General features: G+C 45.6%; 1 protein-coding gene across 5 annotated transcripts in view; it reads left to right on the top strand.

Annotated features, from left to right (window-relative positions):
* Positions 1-14,046, top strand: part of LOC134983018 (V-type proton ATPase catalytic subunit A-like) — a 419,995-nt gene that overhangs the window by 111,252 nt on the left and 294,697 nt on the right. The window lies entirely within an intron of this gene.

Genomic DNA, 14,046 nt, shown 5'->3' on the forward strand with positions numbered 1-14,046 from the left:
GTAGTGATAGGGTGTGTATGACGTGTGTAGTAAGTCTCTATATACAGTACACATGGAGAGTACACAGTAGTGATAGGGTGTGTATGATGTGTGTAGTTAGTCTCTATATACAGTACACATGGAGATTATACAGTAGTGATAGGGTCTGTATGATGTGTGTAGTTAGTCTCTATATACAGTACACATGGAGAGTACACAGTAGTGATAGGGTCTGTATGATGTGTGTAGTTAGTCTCTATATACAGTACACATGGAGAGTACACAGTAGTGACAGGGTCTGTATGACGTGTGTAGTTAGTCTCTATATACAGTACACATGGAGAATACACAGTAGTGATAGGGTGTGTATGATGTGTGTAGTTAGTCTCTATATACAGTACACATGGAGAATACACAGTAGTGATAGGGTCTTTATGATGTGTGTAGTTAGTCTCTATATACAGTACACATGGAGAATACACAGTAGTGATAGGGTCTGTATGATGTGTGTAGTAAGTCTCTATATACAGTACACATGGAGAGTACACAGTAGTGATAGGGTGTGTATGACGTGTGTAGTAAGTCTCTATATACAGTACACATGGAGAGTACACAGTAGTGATAGGGTCTGTATGATGTGTGTAGTAAGTCTCTATATACAGTACACATGGAGAGTACACAGTAGTGATAGGGTGTGTATGATGTGTGTAGTTAGTCTCTATATACAGTACACATGGAGAGTACACAGTAGTGATAGGGTGTGTATGACGTGTGCAGTTAGTCTCTATATACAGTACACATGGAGAGTACACAGTAGTGATAGGGTCTTTATGATGTGTGTAGTAAGTCTCTATATACAGTACACATGGAGAGTACACAGTAGTGACAGGGTCTGTATGATGTGTGTAGTAAGTCTCTATATACAGTACACATGGAGAGTACACAGTAGTGATAGGGTGTGTATGACGTGTGTAGTTAGTCTCTATATACAGTACACATGGAGAATACACAGTAGTGATAGGGTCTGTATGACGTGTGCAGTTAGTCTCTATATACAGTACACATGGAGAGTACACTGTAGTGATAGGGTGTGTATGATGTGTGTAGTAAGTCTCTATATACAGTACACATGGAGAGTACACTGTAGTGATAGGGTCTGTATGACGTGTGTAGTTAGTCTCTATATACAGTACACATGGAGAGTACACAGTTGTGACAGGGTGTGTATGACGTGTGTAGTTAGTCTCTATATACAGTACACATGGAGAGTACACAGTAGTGATAGGGTCTGTATGATGTGTGTAGTTAGTCTCTATATACAGTACACATGGAGAGTACACAGTAGTGATAGGGTGTGTATGATGTGTGTAGTAAGTCTCTATATACAGTACACATGGAGAGTATACAGTAGTGATAGGGTGTGTATGACGTGTGCAGTTAGTCTCTATATACAGTACACATGGAGAGTACACAGTAGTGACAGGGTCTGTATGACGTGTGTAGTTAGTCTCTATATACAGTACACATGGAGAGTACACAGTAGTGATAGAGTGTGTATGACGTGTGCAGTTAGTCTCTATATACAGTACACATGGAGAGTACACAGTAGTGATAGGGTGTGTATGACGTGTGCAGTTAGTCTCTATATACAGTACACATGGAGAGTACACAGTAGTGACAGGGTCTGTATGACGTGTGTAGTAAGTCTCTATATACAGTACACATGGAGAGTACACAGTAGTGATAGGGTGTGTATGACGTGTGTAGTAAGTCTCTATATACAGTACACATGGAGAGTACACAGTAGTGATAGGGTGTGTATGACGTGTGCAGTTAGTCTCTATATACAGTACACATGGAGAGTACACAGTAGTGACAGGGTCTGTATGACGTGTGTAGTTAGTCTCTATATACAGTACACATGGAGAATACACAGTAGTGATAGGGTGTGTATGATGTGTGTAGTAAGTCTCTATATACAGTACACATGGAGAGTACACAGTAGTGACAGGGTCTGTATGACGTGTGTAGTTAGTCTCTATATACAGTACACATGGAGAGTACACTGTAGTGATAGGGTCTGTATGACGTGTGCAGTTAGTCTCTATATACAGTACACATGGAGAGTACACAGTAGTGATAGGGTGTGTATGACGTGTGTAGTTAGTCTCTATATACAGTACACATGGAGAGTACACAGTAGTGATAGGGTGTGTATGACGTGTGTAGTTAGTCTCTATATACAGTACACATGGAGAATACACAGTAGTGATAGGGTCTGTATGATGTGTGTAGTTAGTCTCTATATACAGTACACATGGAGAATACACAGTAGTGATAGGGTCTGTATGATGTGTGTAGTAAGTCTCTATATACAGTACACATGGAGAGTACACAGTAGTGATAGGGTGTGTATGACGTGTGTAGTTAGTCTCTATATACAGTACACATGGAGAGTACACAGTAGTGACAGGGTGTGTATGATGTGTGTAGTTAGTCTCTATATACAGTACACATGGAGAGTACACAGTAGTGACAGGGTGTGTATGATGTGTGTAGTAAGTCTCTATATACAGTACACATGGAGAGTACACAGTAGTGACAGGGTGTGTATGATGTGTGTAGTTAGTCTCTATATACAGTACACATGGAGAGTACACAGTAGTGACAGGGTGTGTATGATGTGTGTAGTAAGTCTCTATATACAGTACACATGGAGAGTACACTGTAGTGATAGGGTGTGTATGATGTGTGTAGTTAGTCTCTATATACAGTACACATGGAGAATACACAGTAGTGATAGGGTCTGTATGATGTGTGTAGTTAGTCTCTATATACAGTACACATGGAGAATACACAGTAGTGATAGGGTCTGTATGATGTGTGTAGTAAGTCTCTATATACAGTACACATGGAGAGTACACAGTAGTGACAGGGTGTGTATGATGTGTGTAGTTAGTCTCTATATACAGTACACATGGAGAGTACACAGTAGTGACAGGGTGTGTATGATGTGTGTAGTAAGTCTCTATATACAGTACACATGGAGAGTACACTGTAGTGATAGGGTGTGTATGATGTGTGTAGTTAGTCTCTATATACAGTACACATGGAGAATACACAGTAGTGATAGGGTCTGTATGATGTGTGTAGTTAGTCTCTATATACAGTACACATGGAGAATACACAGTAGTGATAGGGTGTGTATGACGTGTGTAGTAAGTCTCTATATACAGTACACATGGAGAGTACACAGTAGTGATAGGGTGTGTATGACGTGTGTAGTAAGTCTCTATATACAGTACACATGGAGAGTACACAGTAGTGATAGGGTGTGTATGACGTGTGCAGTTAGTCTCTATATACAGTACACATGGAGAGTACACAGTAGTGATAGGGTGTGTATGACCTGTGTAGTAAGTCTCTATATACAGTACACATGGAGAGTACACAGTAGTGATAGGGTGTGTATGATGTGTGTAGTTAGTCTCTATATACAGTACACATGGAGATTATACAGTAGTGATAGGGTCTGTATGATGTGTGTAGTTAGTCTCTATATACAGTACACATGGAGAATACACAGTAGTGATAGGGTCTGTATGATGTGTGCAGTTAGTCTCTATATACAGTACACATGGAGAGTACACAGTAGTGATAGGGTGTGTATGACGTGTGTAGTAAGTCTCTATATACAGTACACATGGAGAGTACACAGTAGTGATAGGGTGTGTATGACGTGTGCAGTTAGTCTCTATATACAGTACACATGGAGAGTACACAGTAGTGATAGGGTGTGTATGACCTGTGTAGTAAGTGTCTATATATAGTACACATGGAGAGTACACAGTAGTGATAGGGTGTGTATGATGTGTGTAGTAAGTCTCTATATACAGTACACATGGAGAGTACACAGTTGTGATAGGGTGTGTATGACGTGTGCAGTTAGTCTCTATATACAGTACACATGGAGAATACACAGTAGTGATAGGGTGTGTATGATGTGTGTAGTAAGTCTCTATATACAGTACACATGGAGAGTACACAGTAGTGATAGGGTCTGTATGATGTGTGTAGTTAGTCTCTATATACAGTACACATGGAGAATACACAGTAGTGATAGGGTCTGTAGGATGTGTGTAGTTAGTCTCTATATACAGTACACATGGAGAATACATAGTAGTGATAGGGTCTGTAGGATGTGTGTAGTTAGTCTCTATATACAGTACACATGGAGAATACACAGTAGTGATAGGGTCTGTATGATGTGTGTAGTTAGTCTCTATATACAGTACACATGGAGAGTACACAGTAGTGATAGGGTGTGTATGATGTGTGTAGTAAGTCTCTATATACAGTACACATGGAGATTACACAGTAGTGATAGGGTCTGTATGATGTGTGTAGTTAGTCTCTATATACAGTACACATGGAGAATACACAGTAGTGATAGGGTCTGTAGGATGTGTGTAGTTAGTCTCTATATACAGTACACATGGAGAATACACAGTAGTGATAGGGTGTGTATGATGTGTGTAGTTAGTCTCTATATACAGTACACATGGAGAGTACACTGTAGTGATAGGGTCTGTATGACGTGTGTAGTTAGTCTCTATATACAGTACACATGGAGAATACACAGTAGTGATAGGGTGTGTATGATGTGTGTAGTTAGTCTCTATATACAGTACACATGGAGAGTACACTGTAGTGATAGGGTATGTATGACGTGTGTAGTTAGTCTCTATATACAGTACACATGGAGAATACACAGTAGTGGCAGGGTCTGTATCAGTGGCGGAACTAGCGAGCGGTGGGCCCAGGTGTGACAAAATGCTTTGGGCCCCCCATCCCATCCAAGTCCACCCCCTCACCTCTGGAGAGGATCTGGGAGGGGGACCTGCTCAGGGCCAGAGAAATGGATAACTAGCAACAGTGCCGTAACTAGACATTTTAGCACTGTGTGCAAGAAACGGCATCGGAGCCCCACCCCTGCACGTAAAACAGGGGCAGTGCGCGCCGCAGGCGCGCGTAAAAATACATAGTGGCGTGGCTTCGTGGGGAAGGGGTGTGGCCACAAAATAATACCAATTCATAAAATGATGTACAGTAGTCTCCATTATTCAAATTACGCCGCACAGTAGCACCACTACACCAGGTAGAGACCCTTTTACACCTTACAGCGGACAGATTCCTCTTTTTACACATTACGGCAGACAGCGTCCCCTTTTTACACATTACGGCAGACAGCACCCCCCTTTTTACACATAACGGCAGACAGCGTCCCCTTTTTACACATAGCGGCAGACAGCGTGCACTTTTTACACATAACGGCAGACAACGTCCCCTTTTTACACATTACGGCAGACAGCGTCCCCCTTTTTAGACATAACGGCAGACAGCGTGCCCTTTTTACACATAGCGGCAGACAGCGTGCACTTTTTACACATAACGGCAGACAACGTCCCCTTTTTACACATTACGGCAGACAGCGTCCCCCTTTTTACACATAACGGCAGACAGCGTGCCCTTTTTACACATAGCGGCAGACAGCGTGCACTTTTTACACATAACGGCAGACAACGTCCCCTTTTTACACATAACGGCAGACAGCGTGCCCTTGTTACACATAGCGGCAGACAGCATCCCCCTTTTTACACATTACGGCAGGCAGATTCCCCCTTTCTACACATTGCGGCAGGCAGATTCCCCCTTTTTACACATTGCGGCAGGCAGATTCCCCCTTTTTACACATTGCGGCAAGCAGATTCCCCTTTTTACACATTGCGGCAGGCAGTCCCCCTTTTTACACATTGCGGCAAAGATTTCCCCTTTTTACACATTACGTCAGGCAGATTCCCCCTTTTTACACATTGCGTCAGGCAGATTCCCCCTTTTTACACATTGCGGCAGGCAGATTCCCCCTTTTTACACATTGCGGCAGGCAGATTCCCCCTTTTTACACATTGCGGCAGGCAGATTCCCCCTTTTTACACATTGCGGCAGGCAGATTCCCCCTTTTTACACATTACGTCAGGCAGATTCCCCCTTTTTACACATTGCGGCAGGCAGATTCCCCCTTTTTACACATTGCGGCAGGCAGATTCCCCCTTTTTACACATTGCGTCAGGCAGATTCCCCCTTTTTACACATTACGGCAGGCAGATTCCCCCTTTTTACACATTGCGGCAAAGATTCCCCCTCCTTACACATTACGTCAGGCATATTCCCCCTTTTTACACATTGCGGCAGGCAGACTCCCCCTTTTTACACGTTGCGGCAAGCAGATTCCCCTTTTTACACATTGCGGCAGACAGTCCCCCTTTTTGTACATGGAAAGACAGACAGACAGACAGACAGAAAGAAAGAATTATACTTACCCTCTCCGCTGGCTCAGGCTCCTCGGTGCAGCTTCTGGTCACGATTCCCGGGCAGGAGAGAAGGAGGAGGAGGGAGGTGGAGGAGGGAGCCGCAGCAGCGCTGTGTTATTGGTGGAGGCGCTGCTGCTGCTGCCCCTCTGCTTCACTATAGGCTGTTCTCGGATGACAGCCTATAGTGAAGCAGAGGGACAGCAGCAGCAGCGCCTCAACCAGTAGTAAAGCGCTGCTGCGGCTCCCTCCTCCTCCTTGTCCCCCGTACCGCTGTGCTCCTCTCCTCTCTGTCCGGGCGGCTGTGTGCTGTGGGCAGCGGTTGCCCACAGCGGCATGTAATGAGTCAGTTTGACTCATTACATGCTTTGGGCCCCTGGACAGTGGCGGGCAACCAGTGCAACGCACTGGTTGCACTGGCGGTAGTTCCGCCTCTGGTCTGTATGATGTGTGCAGTTAGTCTCCATATACAGTACACATGGAGAGTACACAGTAGTGATAGGGTCTGTATGATGTGTGTAGTTAGACTCTATAGAGTACACATTCGGACACTGGGGGTCATTCTGAGTTGATCGCTCGCTGCTGACTTTCGCAGCGCAGCAATGAGGGCAAAAAACGGCATTTCTGCGCATGCCTCGCCATGCGCACGCGCGAAGATTTAAGTCGCACTGACGACCGCAGAGTGATTGACAGGAAGAGGGCGTTTCTGGGTGTAAACTGACCGTTTTCAGGGAGTGTTTGGAAAAACGCAGGCGTGCCAGGGAAAACGCAGGCGTGGCTGGGCGAATGCCGTGGGGGTGTATGACGTCAAATCCGGACACGAATAGCCTGAAGTGATTGCAAGCGCTGAGTAGGTTCAGAGCTACTCAGAAACTACACAAACTGTTTTTGCAGAGCTCGGCTGCACAAGCGTTCGCACTTCTGCTAAGCTAAAATACACTCCCAGTGGGCGGCGGCTTAGCGTTTGCACGGCTGCTAAAAACTGCTAGCGAGCGATCAACTCGGAATAACCCACCCTGTCTTAACCATGCCATGGGTCGCAGTGTCCCGCATCTACTATCTAAAAAGTTGGGATGTGTGTGTGTGTGTGTACAGGAGGTCACAGACCCCAGACAGGAGCATGTATATAGTGTATGTACACACACACACACACACACACACACACTGTAACACAGTGTAATTTAGGTTGTGTGTCAGTGGTGATTATGTACACACACTATATACACATTCTCCTGTCTGAGGGCTGTGACCTCCTGTGTGTACACACACACACACACACACACACACACACACACACACACACACACACACACACACACACACACACACACAGTGTAATATAGGCTGTGTGTCAGTGGTGACTATGTACACACACTATATACACCACGTCTCTACACCCCGGGGTGACGGCCGGTCTGGGCTCGACTCTGGCCGGGGCTGGTAGATGTGGCCAGAACAGGCTTATTCCATCCGCACCCATAACAAGAGCTGTCGGAGCAGGACTCCCTGTTTACACTAAGCAGCGTCACAGGGCTCATTGTGTACAGTACCTGCAATCACAACACAGACACAATCACATACATACAACAGATGCCATTTACTGTGAGGTAATGATGAGACATTTTCTCCTGAATGTACAGAATATTGGAGCGCTGGTAATGAGGTCACAGAAAAGTGCTGTCCTTGGGTATAATCACCCCTATGGGTGGCAGAGCTTCACCTTCATGTTCTCACTGGACCGCAGGTCGTGCAGACCCCATTATAGATAGATATTAGCGTATTTGTTCCACGAAGAAAGGTATCTATACAATATACATGTGCCATGACTTACCTATTGTGCAGGGTCCGGAGAACAGCATAAGACTCGTTCCTGGCTGGGGGGTGGGGTGGGGTGAGGATATACAGCCGCTGACGTCATTACAGTCGGATTCCCATACAGACATGTTACACCGTCACCATAGGATATACAGCCGCTGACGTCAGTACAGTATGATTCCTATACAGGCATGTTACACCGTCACCATAGGATATACAGCCGCTGACGTCATTACAGTCGGATTCCCATACAGACATGTTACACCGTCACCATAGGATATACAGCCGCTGACGTCAGTACAGTAGGATTCCTATACAGGCATGTTACACCATCACCATAGGATATACAGCCGCTGACGTCATTACAGTCGGTTTCCCATACAGACATGTTACACCGTCACCATAGGATATACAGCCGCTGACGTCATTACAGTCGGATTCCCATACAGACATGTTACACCGTCACCATAGGATATACAGCCGCTGACGTCAGTACAGTTGGATTCCTATACAGGCATATTACACCATCACCATAGGATATACAGCCACTGACGTCAGAACAGTATGATTCCTATACAGGCATGTTACACCGTCACCATAGGATATACAGCCGCTGACGTCATTACAGTCGGATTCCCATACAGACATGTTACACCGTCACCATAGGATATACAGCCGCTGACGTCAGTACAGTAGGATTCCTATACAGGCATGTTACACCATCACCATAGGATATACAGCCGCTGACGTCATTACAGTCGGATTCCCATACAGACATGTTACACCGTCACCATAGGATATACAGCCGCTGACGTCAGTACAGTTGGATTCCTATACAGGCATATTACACCATCACCATATGATATACAGCCACTGACGTCAGAACAGTATGATTCCTATACAGGCATATTACACCGTCACCATAGGATATACAGCCGCTGACGTCAGTACAGTATGATTCCTATACAGGCATGTTACACCGTCACCATAGGATATACAGCCGCTGACGTCATTACAGTCGGATTCCCATACAGACATGTTACACCGTCACCATAGGATATACAGCCGCTGACGTCAGTACAGTTGGATTCCTATACAGGCATGTTACACCATCACCATAGGATATACAGCCACTGACGTCAGAACAGTATGATTCCTATACAGGCATGTTACACCGTCACCATAGGATATACAGCCGCTGACGTCAGTACAGTATGATTCCTATACAGGCATGTTACACCGTCACCATAGGATATACAGCCGCTGACGTCAGTACAGTATGATTCCTATACAGGCATGTTACACCGTCACCATAGGATATACAGCCGCTGACGTCAGTACAGTATGATTCCTATACAGACATGTTACACCGTCACCATAGGATATACAGCCGCTGACGTCAGTACAGTTGGATTCCTATACAGGCATGTTACACCATCACCATAGGATATACAGCCACTGACGTCAGAACAGTATGATTCCTATACAGGCATGTTACACCGTCACCATAGGATATACAGCCGCTGACGTCAGTACAGTATGATTTCTATACAGACATGTTACACCGTCACCATAGGATATACAGCCGCTGACGTCAGTACAGTAGGATTCTTATACAGGCATGTTACACCGTCACCATAGGATATACAGCCACTGACGTCAGAACAGTAGGATTCCTATACAGGCATGTTACACCGTCACCATAGGATATACAGCCGCTGACGTCAGTACAGTAGGATTCCTATACAGGCATGTTGCACCGTCACCATAGGATATACAGCCACTGGCGTCAGTACAGTAGGATTCCTATACAGACATGTTACACCGTCACCATAGGATATACAGCCGCTGACGTCTGTACAGTAGGATTCCTATACAGGCATGTTACACCGTCACCATAGGATATACAGCCGCTGACGTCCGTACAGTCGGATTCCCACACAGACATGTTACACCGTCACCATAGGCTATACAGCTGCTGACGTCAGTACAGTGTGATTCCTATACAGACATGTTACACCGTCACCATAGGATATACAGCCGCTGACGTCAGTACAGTTGGATTCCTATACAGACATGTTACACCGTCACCATAGGATATACAGCCACTGGCGTCAGTACAGTAGGATTCTTATACAGGCAAGTTACACCGTCACCATAGGATATACAGCCACTGGCGTCAGTACAGTAGGATTCTTATACAGGCATGTTACACCGTCACCATAGGATATACAGCCACTGATGTCAGTACAGTATGATTCCTATACAGGCATGTTACACCGTCACCATAGGATATACAGCCGCTGACGTCAGTACAGTTGGATTCCTATACAGACATTTTACACCGTCACCATAGGATATACAGCCACTGGTTTCAGTATAGTAGGATTCTTATACAGGCATGTTACACCGTCACCATAGGATATAAGCCGCTGGCATCAGTACAGTAGGATTCCTATACAGGCATGTTACACCGTCACCATAGGATATACAGCCACTGACGTCAGTACAGTATGATTCCTATACAGGCATGTTACACCGTCACCATAGGATATACAGCCGCTGACGTCAGTACAGTATGATTCCTATACAGACATGTTACACCGTCACCATAGGATATACAGCCGCTGACGTCAGTACAGTAGGATACCAATACAGGCATGTTACACCGTCACCATAGGATATACAGCCGCTGATGTCAGTACAGTTGGATTCCTATACAGGCATGTTACACCGTCACCATAGGATATACAGCCGCTGACGTCAGTACAGTAGGATTCCTATACAGGCATGTTACACCGTCACCATAGGATATACAGCCGCTGACGTCAGTACAGTAGGATTCCTATACAGGCATGTTACACCGTCACCATAGGATATACAGCCGCTGGCGTCCGTACAGTAGGATTCCTATATAGGCATGTTACACCGTCACCATAGGATATACAGCCGCTGGCATCAGTACAGTAGGATTCCTATACAGGCATGTTACACCGTCACCATAGGATATACAGCCGCTGACGTCAGTACAGTATGATTCCTATACAGACATGTTACACCGTCACCATAGGATATACAGCCGCTGGCGTCTGTACAGTAGGATTCCTATACAGGCATGTTACACCGTCGCCATAGGATATACAGCCGCTGACGTCAGTACAGTATGATTCCTATACAGGCATGTAACACCGTCACCATAGGATATACAGCCGCTGACGTCAGTACAGTAGGATTCCTATACAGGCATGTTACACCGTCACCATAGGATATACAGCCGCTGGCGTCAGTACAGTAGGATTCCTATACAGGCATGTTACACCGTCACCATAGGATATACAGCCGCTGACATCAGTACAGTATGATTCCTATACAGGCATGTTACACCGTGACCATAGGATATACAGTCGCTGACGTCAGTACAGTAGGATTCCAATACAGGCATGTTACACCGTCACCATAGGATATACAGCCGCTGACGTCAGTACAGTAGGATTCCAATACAGGCATGTTACACTGTCACCATAGGATATACAGCCGCTGACGTCATTACAGTCGGATTCCCATACAGACATGTTACACCGTCACCATAGGCTATACAGCCACTGACGTCAGTACAGTAGGATTCCAATACAGGCATGTTACACCGTCACCATAGGATATACAGCCGCTGACGTCAGTACAGTTGGATTCCTATACAGACATGTTACACCGTCACCGTAGAATATACAGCCACTGGCGTCAGTACAGTAGGATTCCTATACAGGCATGTTACACCGTCACCATAGGATATACAGCCGCTGACGTCAGTACAGTAGGATTCCTATACAGGCATGTTACACCGTCACCATAGGATATACAGCCGCTGGCGTCCGTACAGTAGGATTCCTATATAGGCATGTTACACCGTCACCATAGGATATACAGCCGCTGGCATCAGTACAGTAGGATTCCTATACAGGCATGTTACACCGTCACCATAGGATATACAGCCGCTGACGTCAGTACAGTATGATTCCTATACAGACATGTTACACCGTCACCATAGGATATACAGCCGCTGGCGTCTGTACAGTAGGATTCCTATACAGGCATGTTACACCGTCGCCATAGGATATACAGCCGCTGACGTCAGTACAGTATGATTCCTATACAGGCATGTAACACCGTCACCATAGGATATACAGCCGCTGACGTCAGTACAGTAGGATTCCTATACAGGCATGTTACACCGTCACCATAGGATATACAGCCGCTGGCGTCAGTACAGTAGGATTCCTATAGAGGCATGTTACACCGTCACCATAGGATATACAGCCGCTGACATCAGTACAGTATGATTCCTATACAGGCATGTTACACCGTGACCATAGGATATACAGTCGCTGACGTCAGTACAGTAGGATTCCAATACAGGCATGTTACACCGTCACCATAGGATATACAGCCGCTGACGTCAGTACAGTAGGATTCCAATACAGGCATGTTACACTGTCACCATAGGATATACAGCCGCTGACGTCATTACAGTCGGATTCCCATACAGACATGTTACACCGTCACCATAGGCTATACAGCCACTGACGTCAGTACAGTAGGATTCCAATACAGGCATGTTACACCGTCACCATAGGATATACAGCCGCTGACGTCAGTACAGTTGGATTCCTATACAGACATGTTACACCGTCACCGTAGAATATACAGCCACTGGCGTCAGTACAGTAGGATTCCTATACAGGCATGTTACACCGTCACCATAGGATATACAGCCGCTGATGTCAGTACAGTTGGATTCCTATACAGGCATGTTACACCGTCACCATAGGATATACAGCCGCTGACGTCAGTACAGTAGGATTCCTATACAGGCATGTTACACCGTCACCATAGGATATACAACTGCTGACATCAGTACAGTAGGATTCCTATACAGGCATGTTACACCGTCACCATAGGATATACAGCTGCTGGCGTCCGTACAGTAGGATTCCTATACAGGCATATTACACCGTCACCATAGGATATACAGCCGCTGGCGTCCGTACAGTAGGATTCCTATACAGGCATATTACACCGTCACCATAGGATATACAGCCACTGACGTCCGTACAGTAGGATTCCTATACAGGCATGTTACACCGTCACCATAGGATATACAGCCACTGACGTCAGTACAGTAGGATTCCTATACAGACATGTTACACCGTCACCATAGAATATACAGCCACTGGCGTCAGTACAGTAGGATTCCTATACAGGCATGTTACACCGTCACCATAGGATATACAGCCGCTGACGTCAGTACAGTTGGATTCCTATACAGGCATGTTACACCATCACCATAGGATATACAGCCACTGACGTCAGAACAGTATGATTCCTATACAGGCATGTTACACCGTCACCATAGGATATACAGCCGCTGACGTCAGTACAGTATGATTCCTATACAGGCATGTTACACCGTCACCATAGGATATACAGCTGCTGGCGTCCGTACAGTAGGATTCCTATACAGGCATTTTACACCGTCACCATAGGATATACAGCCGCTGGCGTCCGTACAGTTGGATTCCTATACAGGCATATTACACCGTCACCATAGGATATACAGCTGCTGGCATCCGTACAGTAGGATTCCTATACAGGCATGTTACACCGTCACCATAGGATATACAACCGCTGACATCAGTACAGTATGATTCCTATACAGGCATGTTATACCGTCACCATAGGATATACAGCTGCTGGCGTCCGTATAGTAGGATTCCTATACAGGCATGTTACACCGTCACCATAGGATATACAGCCGCTGGCGTCCATACAGTAGGATTCCTATACAGGCATATTACACCGTCACCATAGGATATACAGCTGCTGGCGT

Source organism: Pseudophryne corroboree, assembly GCF_028390025.1.
Source record: "Pseudophryne corroboree isolate aPseCor3 chromosome 12 unlocalized genomic scaffold, aPseCor3.hap2 SUPER_12_unloc_2, whole genome shotgun sequence".
NCBI lineage: Eukaryota > Metazoa > Chordata > Amphibia > Anura > Myobatrachidae > Pseudophryne > Pseudophryne corroboree.